Source organism: Sinohyriopsis cumingii, chromosome 4, assembly GCF_028554795.1.
Source record: "Sinohyriopsis cumingii isolate HCF-2022 chromosome 4, ASM2855479v2, whole genome shotgun sequence".
Taxonomy (NCBI): Eukaryota; Metazoa; Mollusca; class Bivalvia; order Unionida; family Unionidae; genus Sinohyriopsis; species Sinohyriopsis cumingii.
Genome location: NC_142964.1, coordinates 99888039 through 99910398, shown reverse-complemented (window position 1 = coordinate 99910398; position 22360 = coordinate 99888039). Strand labels below are relative to the sequence as shown.

General features: G+C 34.3%; 1 protein-coding gene and 1 long non-coding RNA gene across 9 annotated transcripts in view; one reads left to right on the top strand and one right to left on the bottom strand.

Moving 5' to 3' along the window:
- LOC149801763 (focadhesin-like) overlaps positions 1–22360 on the top strand; it is a 596289-nt gene that overhangs the window by 190108 nt on the left and 383821 nt on the right. The gene's annotated exons all lie outside the window — the stretch shown is intronic.
- LOC149801764 (uncharacterized) lies at positions 4004–5653 on the bottom strand. Its single transcript, XR_016420474.1, has 2 exons — positions 5275–5653; positions 4004–4475 (listed from the first exon to the last, which is right to left on the bottom strand). It is a non-coding gene; the product is annotated as an uncharacterized LOC149801764 (long non-coding RNA).

Genomic DNA, 22360 nt, shown 5'->3' with positions numbered 1-22360 from the left:
TTAGAGCTTCTAAAGATTAGGTGCTATACAAAGTCATTATTATTATTATTATTATTATTATTATTATTATCTATTATAACGTGTATGGGGGTGGGGGGGGGGGGACAGGTTGATTGGTAAGTGTGTAGTGTTGTGCCACCAAAATATATGTCTTCAGATTGCAGATGCTCATTCTTTGTGAAATATTTAGAATTTTAGCAGAAAAATGGAAAACTAAGGCAACTGAGAACAATAATATTTTGGTTCTTTGTGATTTTACAACTACAACAATTCTCAATGATTTACATTGCCATTTTTATTTTTTTGTGTACAGCTAAAATGAATCAAGGAAGAGATTACATTTTCTTATCTATATTTTGTTTTTAATAAGCTGAATTTCATTTTAGAAAAGAAACTACATTTACCAAACTTCTTCACAGCAGGTTTATGATAAAAATGAGTATGATCTGGACCTTCCTTCATCACCCTCATATACTTTTTTAAGTCAATTTCTTGGTTTAAATGTCCACATCTTTTTGTCCTGATACAATTGTTATGAGAAACCTTGCTCACAAGCCACTGATGTTATACATGTGAGAAAACGGAAATTTCAGCTGAGAACAGATCTGGAGATTTGAAGCATTTGGTCAGGAGTTTAAACTTTAAATTTAGACTATTTTCATGAACCCAGTTTTTAGAATGCAAATGGACATAAATGCCAACTACTGAACACATTTCTTTTTTTCTATATTAAAATATGTACATCATCTCATCGCACGAGTCCTTTCACGGTAACACATGTTGCCTTTCTTACTGACCTTATAGGTACCACAATTATTTTTAGCCTTTCCTAGTAGACCATTGTCTGGATTTTCTAGTAGACCATTGTCTGGATTTCCTGGTAGACCATTGTCTGGATTTCCTAGTAGACCATTGTCTGGATTTCCTAGTAGAGCATTGTCTGGATTTCCTGGTAGACCATTGTCTGGATTTCCTAGAAGACCATCGTCTGGATTTCCTAGTAGACCATCGTCTGGATTTCCTAGTAGACCATTGTCTGGATTTCCTAGTAGACCATTGTCTGGATTTCCTAGTTGACCATCGTTTGGATTTCCTAGTAGACCATTGTCTGGATTATATCTTAGGCAGTCCTCATCATTGTTTGTATGAACACTTGAGATATAGTGTCTCATTATTGGATCCAGGTTTCCTTTGGAGATGGAATTTTCCAGTGTAGAAAATTCCCTTTCACTGTCTGCATTAGAATGTAGCAGTATGATAGTATTCAAGTACCCTTCCATTTGTTTGGGACACCCCCACCCCAATTTTATAAATGGTAAGCGTCATGGATATAAAAAATGCACAGAACTTAGTCATATCATTTCACTGATTTATAATTTCTAACCTGATTGTCGTCAAGGGGTCCTTAACACTGTCAGATTATTAGCATTTCAACACCAATGAAAGCTCCTGATGTAAACAAGCAAACAGACTGCTTGCTGTCCATTTCTGGTTTTTAAAATAGTCTATTTCAGTAAAAACAGTTTCATCTGCATCCAATATTTGCAATGTCTAGTTTTAATATTTTTAAAGCAAATTTAACAATTGAATAGGAGGAACTTTTTTTTACATGTGTTCAAAGAGATGCAAATACAAACTTTACAAAATTATTGAGATTTTTAAAGATGGCAAACAACATTACATCTGAGAATATAGACTAGCCCAAGCAAATATGGCAACCATGTTGCTAAAGAAACTCCTTTTTGATTCAAAATGTCAAGAAGTTGACATTGGTCATTGCTTGGTGACAATCAGGTTAGAACTTGTAAATCAATGAATGAGCTAACAAAGTTTGTGCATTTTGTACATCCTTGATGTCTTCTGTTTTTAAAATTGATAGGTGTGTACATACAAATAGAATGGTATGAAAATACTCTAGAACTGTACAAATCAACTCAGCTCACCAAAGACTTGAAATTGTTTCCTGCCTGTGGGTAGATTCTGGTTGAAGATTGCCTGGCAGAACTTCTCAAGATTGGTCCTATTTGGTTTGAATTTGGGAATTTTTGCTTAAAATCAACTTTACAGGAATGGCAGAATGTATATTGTTGCTCTGACCTTGATTCCAACTGGAAATTTATGTTTCCATCCATTATTGAATTTGATATAATATTTAGGTTGTTTAGATTTTGGTGTTTTCGCATTGATCATGCACAGATTGATATCAAGATACTTTATATATGGATGTCATACATGCCTGTTTTATGTCACCTTCGCTCTTTAATATATACACCAGTAATGGCTAATCCAACCATTACCCATTAATGGCTTTAATCCTTTCCAAAATTCCTATGATCACAAATAGTATAGTCAATCTTAACAAACTTTAATTGAATGTCCAATGTTAAACTGACCCTGCTGAAAGAATCCAGGTAAAGTTAATTGTTTTATGTTACTTGAACTCTTTAGTAATCCTGTCATAATCCATTAACATTTTTAATCCTTTCAGAAATAATCCCATGATTGATTTTAGGTTATGTGTTGAACTAGCAATTGAAGGTACCGTATTTCTTGTATTTTTTTGTACCCATTAATTTTTCATACACAATCCAGTTATCAAAATAATAATTATTTAAATGTCTCATATTTTTTCATACATACGACTTTGAATTATTCAGATATTCCTTTAAATTACGGTACAAAAAATTTCTACTAAGAAGATTAATGTTTGCAAGATCAAAATACTGTATTTATTTTTACAAAAATTGATAAGAGAATATAATCATGATCGTATACAATTAAAATGGGTTTTATGGTTGTTTTTTCGGGTATTATTTTTAACCTCTTAGTTTGATGTGTTAATTCCCAAACCAAAATTGCAAGCTTGTTTTAAAGCTTGCAGCAAGCTTGTTTTAAAGCTTGCAGCAAGCTTGCCACAAGCTTATTTATAAAGCTTGTATTTGGAACATTGCAGCAAGCTTGCGCAAGCTTATTTAAAAAGCTTGTGGCAAGCTTGTATTTGGAACATTGCAGCAAGCTTGCGGCAAGCTTGTATTTGGAACATTGCAGCAAGCTTATTTATAAAGCTTGCGGCAAGCTTGTATTTGGAACATTGCAGCAAGCTTGCGGCAAGCTTGTATTTGGAACATTGCAGCAAGCTTGTGCAAGCTTATTTAACAAAAGTGTCATAAGCATGCACAAGCTTGCGAAAGCTTAAGCTTGCACAAGCATGCGCAAGCTTGTTATTTATTTACCTAGTACAATAAGTATACACAAGCTTGTGCAAGCTTGTTACTAGCTTGTTGCAAGCTTGCAGAGATTTCTTGCTACAAGCATCTGGGCTTTCAAAAATCAGACATGATTGTGTTTTCCCCCCTTCCAAAAAACCCCCTGAAAATGTGAAGGGGGGGGGGTCTGGGAGTCCGAAGGCCCCTGTCCAAAAATGCATTTTAGACTCAACTGCTCCTGGTGGACCAAATTATCATAATATATTGCAAAGTTTTACTTCATTCCAATAAGTAATCTGCATATTTAATGATTAAATAATGCAATCTTATAGTTGCAATGCAGTGGAAAACAAATCTGTTCTGCCAAAACATTAAGTTTAATTCCATTGTTCAAGTTTATTCATTCACTGCAAGCTTACCCAAGGCTGCAGAAGCTTTATGTGTTCCCCTAGCTGCAAGTGTCACGCCCCTATGAAATGATCATGAATAATGAATGAACTGTTCATGAACTTGGTTCAAGAACCGTTCATGAAAGTTCATCAAAAGGTTCATGAATTATTCTAGAATGTGCATGAATTGAAAACAGTCCACAAATTGGATCATCATCATTCATGAACAAGTGCATGAACATATTCATGAACTATGATGAACAAAGTTTCTCAATGATTCATGACTTCATGAACAGTGCCTATAAAACAAAATATGATAACCTGACAAGTCACAAATACCTATTCATCCTGAATCATACAATAACCTTAGATGGGGGATGGGGTTAATACAGTATAAAATTCAACATATTATCTTAAAAACTGTATTTGATTTCAGATAAATTTAAACTGACAAGTGATATTCTTTTTTTTTTACCCTTAGCAACACTTTTTGTATGTTCTGTAATTTTTCTTTGAAAAATGTTCAAGAGATATTGGGGCAGTTGCCTGCAATCAACTGTTGAAGCATATTTCATCGTCATGGGGCGGTCTTTCAGCTGGGGTTTCTCCTGACCAACCTTCTTCCAGAGACTGACCTGTCTGATAACTCTTTTGTGAAGATGTTCAGGGTCTATAATTTAATCAAATCCTGTCCATTGTCACTACTGAATGTCTCCTTCTGCAACTTAAGCTGTTCCATCTGATTACTGTTTGGATCTTTAACATTGTTGCAGCAGTCACAATTTAATGTCTCTTCCATCTTGAATCCTCCAGTTTTCAAATTTTCATCCTTAACCTACAAACTTCATCCTCTACCAATTTTACTTTTCTGCTGTCTGGTCTGAAAAAAAGGTAAAGTTAGTTAATTACAGATAATCTCTGGTCAACATTGTTTTTAGCTTTTAGCACATTATCATTGTACCCCACTTTACTTACTGGAATAATATGATCCAACTCAAAAATGATTTAATCCCTTACACATAATACTGAGCATTTATATTATTGCAGAATTTTGTCACTGTTTTATATTAACTGAATCTGTCTAGCCATAGGTATAGTCACAGGAGACGAATGTTTTATTCAGTAAAATATGACATTTTTTTTGACAACACCGTTACACTGAATAACCGTATATATTACAGATAACGGTTATTTCATGCTTTCAAATATTTTCGCCATTTTTTATTGATAAAACGCCAGACTTGTGTGGTATAGGCCCTTAGTATGTCACTAATGCATCCACTCCGACTCCGCATGTTGCGTATAGCTGCTTCCGGTTTCATCACGTTGTTATTTGCACTTTTATTGTGAACAGTTTCACGCATTAACTATTTTCTTAAGGTTTTTTTTTTTAAATTACGAAATTACAACAGATTATAGAAATAGTGATGTCATGTAAAAGAAAACGATCTCGAACATCTCAACTCCTATCGATATCGAACCACGTCTGGTATCGAGAACTGGGGGGGTGGGGTGATAATGTTTAGTGATTTTCAAAACTTCGATGAGCAAGTTTAAATTAGGTCTGAACAAAATCGTGTCATTAGCTTGGTTATAAATAATATGATGACATATGTAAACCAATAAAATATCCATATAACTTCTACTGAAATAATCACGAATGACCAAGAAAAAGATACCGTAATTCTGGTCATCCGGGCTTGGTACGCTTTTCCGCCTAATTTTGCTCTCACCAAATCATTTCCTTCACATTCTTCAAAGTCGCTTCTCTGCACTTCTACTTACTTTAAAAAAATGATATTGAAAATATTCTCATCTGTCCATTCCATGGAGTCCACGGTTTTTGTTCGAGGTTTTTACCTAACCATCTGCATGATCTTTGGTTTCTGAGGAAGCTTAACTGTTGAAATCGCGCGCGTATATTAACCAATCATATCACGTCTTTTTTCAAAGTCATCCAATCAGAATAATCGTTGTTAATATATTTCGGTTTTTACTGCAAATTGGCAACCAGTGACTAAGTCAATAGAATAAGCAGTTTATAACAGTAATGGAGAGAAGAAAAAAAACATTAGGACAAAGTCATTGAAAGCTTTTTAAAGCAAATACATTTTGTTGATGCTGGCCAGAAAATATTTTCCCATATTAATCCAGAAATACTCAGGTTAAGTAAACAAGGATTGAATTAAAGATCTGTATGAACATTTATACAGTATATCATTTTAAAAAAAGAAGAAAAAATTCACCTTTATTTAAATTTCACTAATATTGTGAGAAGTTGTATGATAAATTTTCATGAACATTTTATGAATATAATGATATAGATATTTAATATACATTTTTTTAAGAAATACCATGGTATTGCATCAAAGTACTTGAATTGTTCATGAACCATTAGTTCATGACATTTCAGGAACTTCAAAGATATTATAATAGTTCATAAAAATTCATCAGTGTGTTCATGAACTTCAAGTACATGATTCATCAAAATTCTTGAAGCTCATGAACTTATTTGAGGAACTTTCATGAACACTTCATGATTGTTCATCAAGTCATGACTTTGTTTTCGTAGGGGCGTGACAGTGATGGTGCCTGCTACTTGGATACATGGTCTCAAACTTTCACAAGCAATGGATATATATATATATATATATATATATATATATATATATATATATATATATATATATATATATATATATATATATGAAGAAACTTGTTGCAAGCTAGTTTAAATTTACTTTCTGAAACATACAAGAAAGCTTGCGCAAGCTAATTTTACTTTCTGAAGAAAACAAGTAAGCTTGCGCAAGCTAGTTTTACTTTATGAAACAAACAAGAAAGCTTGTGCAAGCTAGTTTTAATTTCTGAAGCAAACAAGAAAGCTTGTACAAGCTTGCGCAAGCTTGTGCAAGCTTGCAGTTATATCCAGCTATCTTGCCTAAGCCTGCACTTGCTTGTACAAGCTTGCGCAAGCATCCATGTTAGCTTATAAACATCAAACTAGCTTATCGCAAGCTTACCGCAAGCTTGACACAAGCTTTCAGCAAGGATGCATTTTGGTTTGGGAAAATTGGGACAGTTCAGATTTCAGACAGCTTCGAAATATGCCAAGGTACAATTTTGATATGTCGAATGATAAAATTATTCTTTTTCTAAGTGTATAATGTGAACAGTGATTATCTTTGGGTCCATTATTAAGTAAGGCATTGAATCACATGATTAAGAAATAAATGAATCACCATTTATAATTACACAGAAAGGTTTATTAATTTTTTTCTGTGTTTTTTACTTGAATCAAGAAGAGAAGTTCACATTTCAAATGGATTTGATATAATACCGATGTATGATATAGATATGACAAACTACCAATTTTTTTTTCTTCTGAGCATAATCCCAAATGAAAACAACTATTTGTTACCTGAATTAAAACTTATTCAGTGTTTTGTTAGCTTCCTGTAAATTTGTAATTGAGGCATCAAATAATGAAACAGAAGATTAGGTAATCAAAGAATCACCATTTATAATTCATTTCATTTTTTCATTAATTTTTAAGCAAAGATTTTGATGTTTTCTTTATTTGAATCAAGAAGAGAAGTTAGCATTTCATATGGCTTGGATAAGCTTGTATTGTGAGTTCATTCTTCTGAATACAGTTAGAAATGTAATGGTGGGTTACTTTGCATTAGGCCTTAATACGCCCCAAATCATGATATTCTTTTGAAGGACACTAATTTAGTCCTGTTTGATAATCGATCTTTCCTCCACTTATTGTGACTGGACACTTGGGAATTTGTATTTTCCAAATCACATTTTTTGTGTGTTTGTCATGCAGTATGGTATGACTTTCCAGGAAATTGTATACACTGATTGAAGAAAGATTACCTCATTGGTAATTAGGACCTATATCTACCAAAATGGGAATGAGTTTGAGATAGTCTTGTCTTAGTGACCAAGATTTCATGTTTCAGGAAATAGACTTGAGTGTAATAGGGGTCAAAGACCATATCAAATGAACTGTTGTTTCTCATTAGATTTTAGTTTGCCTTTATTGTATTCTTATTTCACCAAGATGGACCTGTCTACACTTTGACTGGAATGGCCTAAGTTTGTGTCTCAGTTTCACCAGTGTGAATATGAGAAAATTTGCTAGTAGATTCACATGGGTCAGTAGTTCTTCCTGGGTTCTTCTCCCACCAATATTGGTTGCATTTGTAGTCTATCATGTGCTGAAAAATAGGATGAACTCATTAAGCCCCAGTGCTGCCTTTGGTGCCTACTTCCAAACTCGGTGGCAGGCATTATGGTCATTTAAGGTACACTGAAGTGTGTGGTATTATGGACATGTAGACAGATGTAGCTCTACAATGGTACCAAATGATCTGGACTTTCTACTTGCATTACAAAATACAGAGGGGAAAATGTTGGTTTTGAAACTAAGGTTTTTTTTACAAATTTTTTTTTTGCAGGTTGTTGGATTTTGTGTCTGCATTTTAGACATTTTGGCTTGAAATCTAAGGCAGAGTGGTCTGAACTGTACAAGGTGTTATGAGTCTAGGCTCTTATAAAAAGTAACAGGAAAAAGTGAAGACAATAAGCTTTGTAAAATTTAACAAATAATTTATTTCCCTGGAATATCAAGTGAAAAATTAGAAAAAAGAACTTATGGTTTACAAATCAAATTCAAAAAACAATCCAAGAATTAAAAATTAGAAGTCCTAGTAATAAAAAGTCCTGAATGAAACTGAGTTTGAATCCCGATGAAATCCAGAATGGAAGACAATGATGTCATTAATAGTCAGCAAAGTGCTGCAGTTTTTTAAATTCTGCATAAATGTCCAAAAATTAATTTAGAGCACTAGTATTTCCAGGGAAAATAATCACTTGAAATCCAATAATTTGAAGAAAATAAAATCTCAGACCAAACTGGTCATAGCAACAACTTATCATATCCAAAGTTTATAGCCCACTGACTACTTCTATACCAAACATTACATATAAGGTTAACTTAAGATGCAAAACAGATTCTTGGATTGGGGTCAACCTTCTAGAAATGGAAGTTTGTTACATGATAAATATCACTTCGTCCAGGTATTGCCTTGACTTAACATAATAATTCTTACTCGAAGAAACAATTTTTTAATTTTTTTTAAAAAAAAGTTGTTTACCAAAAGTCACTGGTTCTGAATCAAGGTCAGAAACTATATACAGTGTTTTTGTTATTAGTTGTTTATAAAAAAAATAGTCTGAATGTATTGTTGTTTTAATAGAGGAATTAAAGGTATACTGGTAAATTCTGCACACATTCAAAATTTATTTTATTTTTATTTGAATACTTCTTCACTTTATCCCCATCTTAAAACATGCATGATAATTTGAATTACATCTTATTTTATGTTGTAGATTGTTGTTTTCTTCAAATACAAATCATTAAAAATATACTTATTTGACATTGACCTGACAAATTTAAAAATGACTTTTAAATTTTTTGTTTTGGAATAAGAATGGGAAACAAAAAGTATTCCATCAATCACAATACAAAATTTCACCATAAGCAATCTTTCCATAGGTGACTGCTCCGGTGGCCTAGTGGTTAGAGTGTCTGCCTCAGATGCAGGAGGTTGTGGATTCAAGCCCCAGCCATGTCATACCAAAGACTTATAAAAATGGTACTAACAGCTGCCTCACTTGGTACTCAGCATGAAGAGGTTGTGTTAGGACTGGTTGGCCAGGTGTCAGGATAATGTGACTGGGTGAGACATCATGCTACATGTCTGCAGCATGATGCCCCAATGCTAGACATCTCTGTAAACTGCTACACAGCAGACATCATAGCGATATGACTGAAAAATTGTTAACACATCAACCCCTAGCGATGAGTTAATGTGGCAGGATGTAGTAGCCTACAGCCAAGCTCTGTAGTGTCATGGTCATGCATGGTACACTAAAGTGGGTGGTATTATAGAAAGGTAGACATATGTAGCTCTACAATGATACCAAATAATCTGGAATTTCTAGTTGCACTACAAAATACAGAGGGAAAAACCTCATTGTTTGGACCTGATTTCTTTCTACCCAAATTTTGCCCATGGTCGGAATCAGATTTTGTGTCTGGATTTTAGACCTTTTGGTCTCAGATCTAGGGCAAACAGATAGATGAACCTTTGCAAAAAGTAGGATAAGATGGCCATTTGGAATAAAGAGTGGTCTCGATACAAAAAAATAGCAACAAAAAAAAATAATAACAAAAAACAACCTTTATGTTTCTAAGACAACTTGGCAGTATGTTATTGAAAGATGACCTGGGATTTGGTGTTTTCGTATCTGTTCAGAAATAGCTTTAAAAATGTGTTTACTACTCAAATTTCAGGAGAAAATGACAAAAACCTCCAGGAGTTAATGTGTTAAAGCTACGTAAAAAATCCAAAAATACACGCACGCACGCACACACACACACACACACACACTCACACTCTTTCTCTCTCTCCTCCTAAACCTCTTGGGGGATTGCCATGAAACTTTACACAGATATTCATCCCTAGGTCTAACAGCTTGAAATGAAAAGTGGTGCTGCTCAGACATCCAATATGGCCACCACAGCAGCCATATTGTTCATATATAGGGTTGCATCTAAGATAAGCAGTTGTGTAAAGCCTGTTAAAATGAAGATTTTGAGCACATTTTTTAATATGTGTGGACATGATCACAACAAAATAATGATTGGGTGTAACATTTTATTAATCAAGTATGCTTGATTTCCAAGCAATGTTGAAATTACCAGTTTTGCTCCTGTAGAATGTTGCTATTATGGATCACTATTTCAGTTGGTTGAAGAATGATGGTGACCTAGGAATGCCAATAATGCGATTAGACATTTTCATTTTGTTAAAGAAATTGCATGATAAGTTCAACTGACTTCAGCATTTCCCCAGGAATCATTGCTCGTTAAAGAACTGAAATTGCTGTGAAAAGAGTTTAACAAACATTACCCTTAGATTGTGCCAGGATTACTCTGAAAGGGAAAATGCATTAGAGTAAATATAGTGCATGTATAAAAAAAGCAGTTGGCTGTAAAACAGTGTCAATATGGGCTGCAAACTATGTGAGATAGTCTTGAAAAATTGGCCTGCAGTTTTCCTGTTGATGTTGTTGGAACAGAGCTCCGCAGCACTAATTATTATGGTAGCAAGACATCAAACCCATCCTCCACCCTCGCCCCACATCACACATATCAGGGTTGAGATCTTATATTGCCATTTTGAAGATCTTTTTATGGTTATTCCATCTAAATGGAGTGTCCTATCAACATGGCCTATTCATTAAAAGACTTCCTGTAATCGGTTGCTGGTGCTGAATAATCATATTGCTGATCTGCTTGCCACATAAGCCATTTTAATATTTTTTAATTTCTACTCCATCTGAATGAGAAGGTTTCAACATAAGGTTTTCACCAAAAGATTTCTTATGATGTCTAGTGGGTCATAATGGAAACTCATAATGGTTATGTTGAACATTTTGTTTTTGAAACTCCTTGTAAATGGATGGTCATGTAAGCTATGGGGTTGCAATAAATGACTTCTTATGTTGTGTAGCTGGTCCTGACATCCAATATAGCCACCACAGCATCCATCTTGCTGTAGTTAGTTCTCATAGATAGCTGTTCGTATGAATATTATCTTCACCTGAATATTTCTTATGGTATTTAGTTGATCTTTGATAAAAATGGAAAATCTACTAATTCCTGATGGCTTGTCATATCGATAGTGGTGTTTTCACCAAAAAAATTCTTATGATGTGTAGTTTGTCCTAGATGGAATTGGTCCCAATCTGATGGCCATCATGGCAGCCATCTTGAAAATCTTGTTACTTGTTACCGGTACTTCTTCAAAATGGAAAGTCTTGTCATTATGGAGTTTTCAGTCAAGGAATCCATATGCTATCTTGTTGGGCCAAATGAAAATGATGCAAATCTGACATCCAATATGACCACCACAACAACTCATATGAGGATCTTGTTTGCAGAAGAATATCAGCTGTGGTTTTCACCACTCTACATTTAGGAAGAAAAGATATTACCTTAAATTCTTGGAACAATTTTTGGGCCAGTAGAACATTATTCCCTTTGAAGGACTCTTGTTTTAGTTTGCAGGGATTCATTAATTTAATTTGTGCAAATGATATTGGAGGGAGTGTGAATAAGTATTTCAGGCAAATATTAAGTATGACATAAGTAGAAACCAGCCATGTCAAGTTTCCTGATTTAACTAGAAAACTATAAAACATGCATCAATAGTCTGACTTCGAGGCATAGATAAAAAGTTTGAGTGACACATTGATAAATGTAGGTTCCAGACATATGGTTATTTTTCCAACATTTTTCAAATCCGACTTGAGGATTATACAATTCTACATGACTGTGCATGCATTATTGGATTCACAGTATAATGCATCTTCTTCTATGCTAATTAAGTTGTGAATCCCTGAGATATGATTGGCACAGCTTTCGGTCTACACCAGTTGGTGTTTGGTGATGAGGGCCTAAATGAGACAATGGCATGGATCTCCATAGCTCAGAAAACCAAAGGGGTGTTGAGAGGTTTTCCTTATAAAGCAATGCAAAATAAAAAAACATGTAAAAAATGCAAAATGAAAAAAATGGGCCTTTTGAGATTTTGATGGCCAAAGTAGTTTTTAAAGTTGCTGTTGGAGCAAACCAAATGCAGTATTTGAATTGATCTTATACAGGGCCCATTCATTGTTTATGTTATTCCTGATGGAATTCTCCAAAAGTTTGTAGTTGAAACTTGTCACCTTTCAAGTCTACATCACTAATCCTTGGTTCTGTGTTAAGTGTAGTACATCTTTGAATGCTACAATGAAATGTAATTGATCTGGCTCCATTTTATAGTTGTTTAAATTTTGCCAAGTTTGCAAATAAGATCTTAATACTATGTTTAGTTTGGAAATGATTGTTGATACAACTTCAAATCTATTCATTTGAAAATACCATATTCATTGTTTCATTAATATGACTATTTTTATTATGCACCTACATAAAGGTTAAATGTATAAAGTTGTCCATCTGTCTGTGTATTTAACTGTTAACTTTTTGTTCTGTAGAATGACTTTAATGTAATGCCATCTACCTTGAACAGATATTGTGGAAAGCTTTGCACCTGAAGTGAGAAAGAAGATACAGGTTTTGGTTGTTGAAAAGTGAAAAGTCTATGTTATTCTGACCAAAACAAGAAAAATGGTTTCAGGGCTATTTTCCATTCAGCAATGAACTTGATTGTACAGCAGGTAGTCTAGTTATTACACATTTGTTAGTCATGCAAACCTCCTGAAGGTTGAACCTCCGGCAGAGTGCCTACACTGCCTGTGTGACCACTAACAGTGGAATACATTCTTGTAGACTTCCATTCCATCAGAAGAATTTTGTTTTATGTCAGCCCATTTAGGAAACTTTATGATGCTGTGTCACCAAATAAAATCTTGACATTTTAAGGGAATGCAGTTTATGTAACAAATTTTGACTGAATATTTTCAGTATTTTTTATTTGTTACCTCTAGGTTTTATTGTATATGTCTTATACAGAATTGTTGCATCTTTACCTTTTTTCTTTTGTCTCAAAGTAGTTGATGTTTATATGTATCTTCCTAATGTTTTCTTGCAATTCTTTCTATTCACATATTTGGAACTCTGCTTTTAATTGTCACCATTTAGCCAATATTGTACTGATGTACTGTTAAATATTAATGCATATATACATATACGTATATATCCAGTTGTATAAACTGATTTAGGTGGATGCATTTAAAGATTCCATTTACTTGTATGTTCCAATTAATTTAGTGCATGCAGAAGTTTATGAGAAAAACACAAAGTATTAAAAAACTAATCTGTAAAGCCAAGTTTCCTGATTTAAAAAAAAGTCATCTTAAATGTATTTATAATTTTGTAAACAATCGATTGATAAAGTTAGGAATAGCCTAGTAAAATTGCTCATTTTCACAGCAAGAGCAGTAGATGAGAAATGGGGATTTTAGATTTCTCCTGTGGGAGTCTCATTTTCTTATTTTCAAACTCCTGTTACTAGCCTAAAGATTTTTGAGCAGTCATATAAAATCAAAGCTTATTTAACTATATGATCTGAATTTTTTTAACTCCTTTTCAATACCAAGGCTAAAGATTTGTACACTGATGTTTTGAATAGGACCAAAACTTTTTTCTCTTGTGCTTGGAAACTGGAAAGCGCCTTGTTGGCTGGCCCATCATCTACTTTAGAGGTCAAGGTAACAATTTTTGGACATCATTAAAATGATGTTGACTTATTGCCTAATATAGCTATCATGGTGGTCATCTTGAAAATATTGATACCTCTACTCCTTCCAAATGGATCACCATGGGGTTGTCACCTAAAGACTTCTATCTGTTTGCTTGGCCCAAAAATAAAATAGTGCAAATCTGACATCCATTATGTCCCTCATAGCTGTTATTTTGACAATCTTGCCATCACTGTAGAAATGGTTTCGACACTGAGCAGTTAAAAAGAGAAATAGTCTTATCTTGAATTTCTGGTAATTCTTTTTGGATAGTAGAGCATGTTGTTTTGAGTGACTTGGGGTGTTTTGGTATCCCTGTGGTCTCATGATTTTTTCATTCCCTGGCATCATTATAATGGCTTACACTGATATTTTTTCATATACATATACTGTGATTTCCCTATTATTCATGATACCAGTTTTTTATGGTGACTTCAAACAACAAATTTTCAGTACCAATAAAGATGTTCCACCTTACCATCTTCACGGGCCAAGGTTTTGTAGATGCATGTAGGTTAACATATCAGAACCTTGTTAAGCGAAAATGCCACCTTATATGAAAACAAAATCAAAATGGCTTATTCATGAATTTAAGTATCCATGAAAGGTTATTTTTACAAATGATGAGAATCGATACCAACAAATAAATATATCTAGTTTTGCCTCAGTTAATTCTCTTCAATAAAAAAGGATAATTAGACATTTTAACATTCAAAACATGTGAATGTTGGATGTTCAGTACGATTGGAATTTTTTGAAATAGTCTTATTTTGCCATCATCCATTGCAATATTCTTTGTTGCAGACTTTGAAAGAAAAAAGTGGGATTTAAAGATTTACCACTTTATAAGGAAATTGGCAAATTATCCAGGCAGGTATTAAAAAGGAAATAATCTCACATAATTCCTTGCATTAAAATTACAAAATGTAGTCATCGTGCATGTTAACATTCTCATCCATGTCTTCAGAGTGATCCAAGGTATTCGTTTAAAAATGTACGATGTATGTGAGATCTTTTTTGAGTACAGTTAGGGCCTTGGCTTTGGTTTTCAGTTTATTTCATGTTTAGTATTTCCATCATTTTTTTCAGATAGAATGTATAAAAGCTTTGTATGTGATTTAGTTGCTGTGCAATAATCTCTTGATTCTGACCTATCCATAGGCTTAAATTTGGTTGCAGAATATGTTTGTCATTTTAGGTTTGTTGTGAGATGGGGGACGTTCAGTAAAATTAGGAATGTCACATGGAAAATGAAGCAATGCAAAGCAGAGCAGAAATGATGCCATGTTAAGATGTTGTCTGACCATCCAGAATTCATGACATTCTATGTTACGATGTTGTCCAGCCATCCAGAAATTATGCCATTCTGTCTTAATATGTTGTCCGGCCATCCAGACATCATGCCATTCTATGTTAAGATGTTGTCCAGCCATCCTGAAATCATGCATTCTATGTTAAGATGTTGTCTGGCCATAAAGAAATCATGCCATTCTATGTTAGCATGTTGTCTGGCCATCCAGAAATCATGCATTCTATGTTAAGATGTTGTCTGGCCATCCAGAAATCATGCATTCTATGTTAGCATGTTGTCTGGCCATCCAGAAATCATGCATTCTGTGTTAAGATGTTGTCTGGCCATCCAGAAATCATGCCATTCTATGTTAGCATGTTGTCTGGCCATCCATAAATCATGCCATTCTATGTTAGCATGTTGTCTGGCCATCCAGAAATCATGCATTCTATGTTAGCATGTTGTCTGGCCATCCAGAAATCATGCCATTCTATGTTAGCATGTTGTCTGGCCATCCAGAAATCATGCCATTCTATGTTAGCATGTTGTCTGGCCATCCAGAAATCATGCCATTCTATGTTAGCATGTTGTCTGGCAATCCAGAAATCATGCCATTCTATGTTAGCATTTTGTCTGGCCATCCAGAAAACATGCCATTCTATGTTAGCATGTTGTCTGGCCATCCAGAAATCATGCATTCTATGTTAAGATGTTGTCTGGCAATCCAGAAATCATGCCATTCTATGTTAAGATGTTGTCTGGCAATCCAGAAATCATGCCATTCTATGTTAGCATGTTGTCTGGCCATCCAGAAATCATGCCATTCTATGTTAGCATGTTTTGTGGCCATCCAGAAATCATGCCATTCTATGTTAAGATGTATGGCAATCCAGAAATCATGCTATTCTATGTTAGCATGTTGTCTGGCCATCCAGCTATGACCATTTTACTCTCTGCTCAAACACTCAAGTTCTCCTCCATGTGCAGTTACCAAACTTTTTTAATGGCTCACACTTTTGGGTTCAAAGGTTACTGTGGCTAAAAGAAAAATTTTATCAGCATAAGAACATCAGTTCCACATCACATACATGGACCACACTCAGAATGGTTTGTACCAAAGGTAAGGAAAAGGCCTGTTATTTTTTGAGACAAAAGGTCAAGGTTACATTCCTCTTGAGTCTAATAAAAAAAATAATAAAATAATGGCTTCAGGATAATAAGTTTAGTTCAAGACTGCATACCTAATTATCAGCTGCAATCCATATTTCCAAATCACACACCTGAGATTGGAACTGTTTAGGTGCTTTCTCTTAAATCCACCTGTTGATATTCTTGGTTGCACTAAATCAGACATTTATAAATCCCAACTGAGTTTGAATTTCATTCACACAACAAGGCTAAAATTATTTAGAGAGCATAAAAAGGCTATGCTATGTATAAAATTATTTACAGAGCATAAAAAAGGCTATGCTATGTAATACAAAACTGCATTTGTGTTTTGTTCAAGGTCAGAGGGAAAGAATTTGATATGACATATAAACACATCTCTGCCTGAGGGCCTCAACATATTCCTGGCTATATCAAACGTGTTCTTTCATCCGAGTCCGAACAAAATATGTATGTGGTTCTGTGTATCACTTTTTGTTCAACAGTGTAAAATTAGTTTCCTAAGAGGGATTTGGTAGATACAGTCCAGAAATAGACTGGCACTGTAGTTATTTTTGAGAGTTTAGCTTTTCAGACATTCAATGGCAAGCTTGTTTATGTCATGGGAAACACAGTTTTAGACATTTTGTTGTAGACACTTTAAAGGCTTGCTCTTCAGACATTTAATGACAAGCTTGTGTATGTTAATGGTATCATAGTTTTTGACATTTTATTTTAATATAATTAAGGTTTACTTTCAAACATTCAGTGAGAAGCATGTTTGTCATGGGTAACATATTTTTGGACATTTTATTTTAATAAAATTGATTACAAATTTCCACTTGCTAATATTATTGGACCTTGTATGAATCAATTTTATGAGAGGAGTACTGATCACAGTGGCTCATTTGCATACCTGACACATTGCCAGACAGTGTTTGGGCTTTTTTGAGACTCAAAAAGTATGTTTTGAGATTCCAAGGGTGGTTAGTGCCTGTGACCCAAACAACGCAGCATCATCCAATTGAGATTTTCTTCTCCATATGCCATTAGAAAATGATTGGAAAGAAAATAACTTGTTTATTTTCTTCAAAGCTTTTAATACACTTACAAAGAAAAATTAGTTGGCAGATAAAGGTGTCAGTGGGTACCTGGTTACTCACGTATCTGCCAGTTCATAATTACCCAGGTAATAAAATAGCTATAGGGTACCTGTTTAGTTTGCATAAAAACTATATATAAAAAAAATATTGTATATGGGGATGTTAGAAGCAAGCGAGACACAGAATAACGAGTAGTTTGAGACTCATGTCATGAAACATTGATCTGTCATAGACCTCCATCTACTGATCTTATTTTTTTGACACGTGATCATTTGGCTATGTATGTTGAAGTTTCCACCACTTCCAACTACCTTCTCTCCAGTCGACCTTCCAGACAAAGTACAAACCATCAGAGATAAGCTTGACAACACAATTTCAATTGACTCATCATCACCATACAGTTGGGATGCAGAATTTCAGCGGCAACCATTAGCAGCATTTGAACCTGTCTCTTTGGATTTAGTACGTAAAATCGTGATGAAGAGTGCACGAAAGTCGTGTGAACTTCATCCAATTGCAACATCACTGCTGCTTGAGTGCTTAGATCCAGTATTGCCTTCACTAACTGATGTTATTAATACCTCTCTTTCATCTGGGTAATTCCCATAATTTTTCAAAACTGCCATTGTAAAGCCTTTGCTGAAGAAACCAACACTAGACCATAACGATTTAAAGAACTACTGCGCAGTTTCTAATCTCCCATTCATAACAAAAATCTTAGAAAAGGTTATTCTATCCCAGCTTGTATCTCATCTGAATTCAAACAGTCTTTTTAGCAATGTACAATCTGCATGTCACCCTGCCACAGTACTGAAACTAATCTTCTAAAAGTAGTTAATGACATTCTCTCTGCTTTGATTACAGTCCTCACCCTTGTTGATTTGCCTGCAGCATTTGACACAATAGACCATGATATATTACTTCACCGTCTCCAACAGGACACAAATTGTGTCTGCAAATGGAATACACTCCAGCCCAGTTAATCTATGTTGTGGTGTTCCACAGGGGTCTGTTCTTCGATCTGTTCTCTTCATTCTATTCTCAGCCACTCTCAGGTATCATAGATCATCATCCAGTGTCTCACCAATTGTACACTGATGACACCTAAATATACAAATCTAGCTACCCAACTGAAGTTGATGCTACCATCCAAGGTGTAGAGAGGTGCATTTCTGATGTTTAATCATGGATGACATGTAACAAGCTGCAGATGAATGATGATAAAACTGAGGCCATTCTGATCACAACACAAAGACTTTCTCATTCACATCCTTTACCTCAAACAATAAATATGAGCTACACCAACATTAAATTCACGCAGTCAGTACGAAACCTAGGTGTTACTCTGGACAGTACTCTCACACTGCACCAACATGTCATGAACATATGCAGTGCTGCATATCTTGAGCTGAGACACATCAGCTCCATTCGCAAATATCTTTAGTTGATGCCACTAAAACACGTGTGTTCATTAGTACTTTCAGGACTGGACTATTGTAACTCAATTCTGTCTGGTTCATCTCAATATCTACTCCAGAACTTCAAAAATTTCAAAACACAGCTGTTTGGATCATACTTAGAGTACCATGATCAGAGCACACCTCCCCGCTGCCCTGTACCCTACACTGGCTATCCATTCGATCCAGAATCAAACACAAAATTTGTTTTCTGTGCTACGTTTCACTGACAGACTCCAGTCCAACATACCTATCTGACCTCACCCATGTGTACACACCAGCAAGATACTTAACACTCCTCTTTTGACAATTGTTTACTCATTATTCCTACTATGAAAACGAAGTCATATGGACAACGTTCTTTTGCTTACCAAGGCCCAGCAACATGGAATGAATTGCCCACTGAACTTAGACACAAAGACACAGTGATCCCATTCAAGAGTGCTTTTAAAACTCGCTTATTTCGACTGCAAGAACAAACTTAAAGACCTAATGTTTCCTACCTTAAATATTTTCAGCATGTTTTTTATGTTTTCTAATTTCATGGTGTTTACATTTTGTAATCATATCATTATATGTGTTTTTTATGTTATAGGTGTTGTCTAATGTTGTAAAGCACTTAGAGCTTCTAAAGATTAGGCACTTATAATACAAAGTCCTCATTATTATTATTATTTCCTTATTTTCTGTTTATAGAAACTGTACATGACACATTTCTAAGAAAACAGGCAGGTTTCTTGAATTTTGAAACAATTGGTCACAGATTCATTATAGTTTGATACACTCGTAAGTAGCAGACCAGTCTATATTGAAAAAAACATGGCACCAAATATTAACTGATATAGGCTTTATTTATGTGACTCATAGATGTTATACTACTAAAAAATGTTAGAGGAGAGGGATTTTGTTACATTGAAGAACATTTTGCATCAAAGGACAAATAATAGCTCTTTTAAAATTTTGAAAGAATTTCTGCTGTGATGTAATAAGTAATCAGAATTTGTGGACTTTACGACCTTTCAGTGAAAGTGAAACATATGATGAAGACAAGTTAAAGTGAATGTTGTGTATAAATAACTTATTATTTTGTTTTTGGTCTGTATTCTCGAACTAATCCACATGGAGTTAGCAAATTGTGACAAGAATTTTACCTAACTACAGATCCAGATACGCAGCAGAAATGCGTTTTTCATACGGTTTCTGTAGTTATGACATGTAATATATAGATTACTCTTTTTATGCTTGGATTGTGCATTTTGCCACTCATATTAGTAATAATTATTCCTTTATCTTTTGGGGGAATGACGTGTATGAACTTAAAACAAACCAATGAGTTCACATTTAATGATTTCCCTTTGATCAGGTACATGGGTAACCTATCATGAGGATTGATGGGTATCCTGATGATTTTTTCTAAACTTTTGACATCTTTATTGGCAGATTTAATAAATATCATCACCATACATATGAGCAAACACTCACCTGACAACAACCACACTAATATTAAATAAAATCATATGCCAAGTTTCAGTCTATAAATCCAGTAGATGGTAAAATGTAGGCATAATCAAATGTAGTCATTACTGCTGTCATTAGTTTAATAGGAGGTTTTGCTGGTGTTTTTAGTGTTCATCTTTGTGCTCACTAGAGACTAGATTGAACTGTATTCCAAACTTCCCTGTTGGATTCTTTGAGTGAATCCTGGTGGAACTGAGTTCTTGCAGACCATGTTAGCATTGTCAGAAATGTATCTGATGCAGTTCAAGATATACTTGTCTCCAAGAAGAAAAAGAATATACATTACATTTGGGATTCATCATTCCATTGAGGTGGGGGGCATGCTATTTTGATGTTTAATGGGGGCCTTACAGGTAATATTGCAGTAACAAATGCCACTATCCAGTACAGGTATTAATGCTTTATCAATACAAATCAACTGTATAAACATGAGCATGTGTTTATTATTGCCTTTCAATCAGTCTGTTAAGCTAAAAACAATAATAAAAAGAATGTATCAGTTAATAGTTCAAAATAAATGTTAATATAGAGAAATAATCTAAATGTTAGTGTGTTAAATATGTTCTGAATTGTCCTGATCTCACATCCAGGTGGTGCAGTTGTTTTGACAGATGTTGTTCACTCAAGAATGATGATTTGTTGTTTGCAGTATCTGCAAAGAATGAAATCCTCGTCTTTGCTGATGTGCTACATAAAGTTAGACTCTTTCAACCAGGAATTCTGAAATTTAGTTTTGCTGGGCTCTGCTTGCTTCAGTGATAGCTCATTGTTTCGTGAATAACAGGGAATGCATTTTAACATTTTGTCTTTAAAAAAATCATATTTTAACACTATAAAATACTCAGATCTTAAAAAGAAACATTTCCACTGTTGACAAACTTGCAATTATCAAGATACATAAACATTCTCATTCAAGGCAATGATATGTAATAACTTGTTCTTCAACAGTTCAACAAGAAAGTCTGTGAATTTCCTATAACTTAAAACAAATTGGCTTGTAATTACACATAGTACATATCCAAATATCATAGTGGGTTCCCCCCCCACAGAAGTCTTCATAGGTCTTAACATTTCACTCTAGCTATTGTCATACAGTTACTGTAAGTAATATGTGAAATGATGGTTGTTTTTACCTGACCTATTTGCTTTTTAATTGCTTCATAAGATGTGACACAAAAATATGATTTTTTAAAACTCCCAACCCTTATAAAACATTAATGTTTTGAAAAACACAAACCACCACTTCAGCATACATCTGTAACATGTAGCATGTAAAAATGGTAAACAGTCCTGCTTAGAGCTTTTGTGTAACCATCCTTGGGGCAGTTTATACAGCAGATTGTCATAGAGGCAGATCAAAGGCAAAGAGGTCAAGTATAAACAACTACCATTTCATCTGCTACTTAACTGGCTAACAATAACTAGTGTGACATCTTAATTCCTTTGAAGACTGCAGCTCATTATGCTAATTTGCAAAGGTAAAATTCCCAAAGTGGAACAACCCATTTTTTTTTAAAGTTAAAGGTAAAATAAAAATATTGCTAGATATGTGTTCAAGAACAAATGTTATTATACATCGTCTTGAATGAAAAATGTTTAAGCCATCTGTATTAAAGATTATTGACAAATTTGTGAATGATGTCAACAGTTTGTTGAAGCTGGACTTTTTTTTATATTTAAAATGCAAAGCAGGATTATAATATTTTTTTTGGTCAGTTGTTGGTATAGTGTTCAAGTGTGATTAATTTTTTTAAGGTAATTCTGGAAGCAGTAAGTGTCACTTTTTGGGTCATGTGCAGTGAGTTCGCAAACCACACTTTATAGTGTCTATTAAATAAAAAAAACACTGCTCAGGAATATTGTAGGTAGTATCTGTGATAATTAGCTGTATAAACTGCCCATAGGATGTGTGAGCTATAAGCAG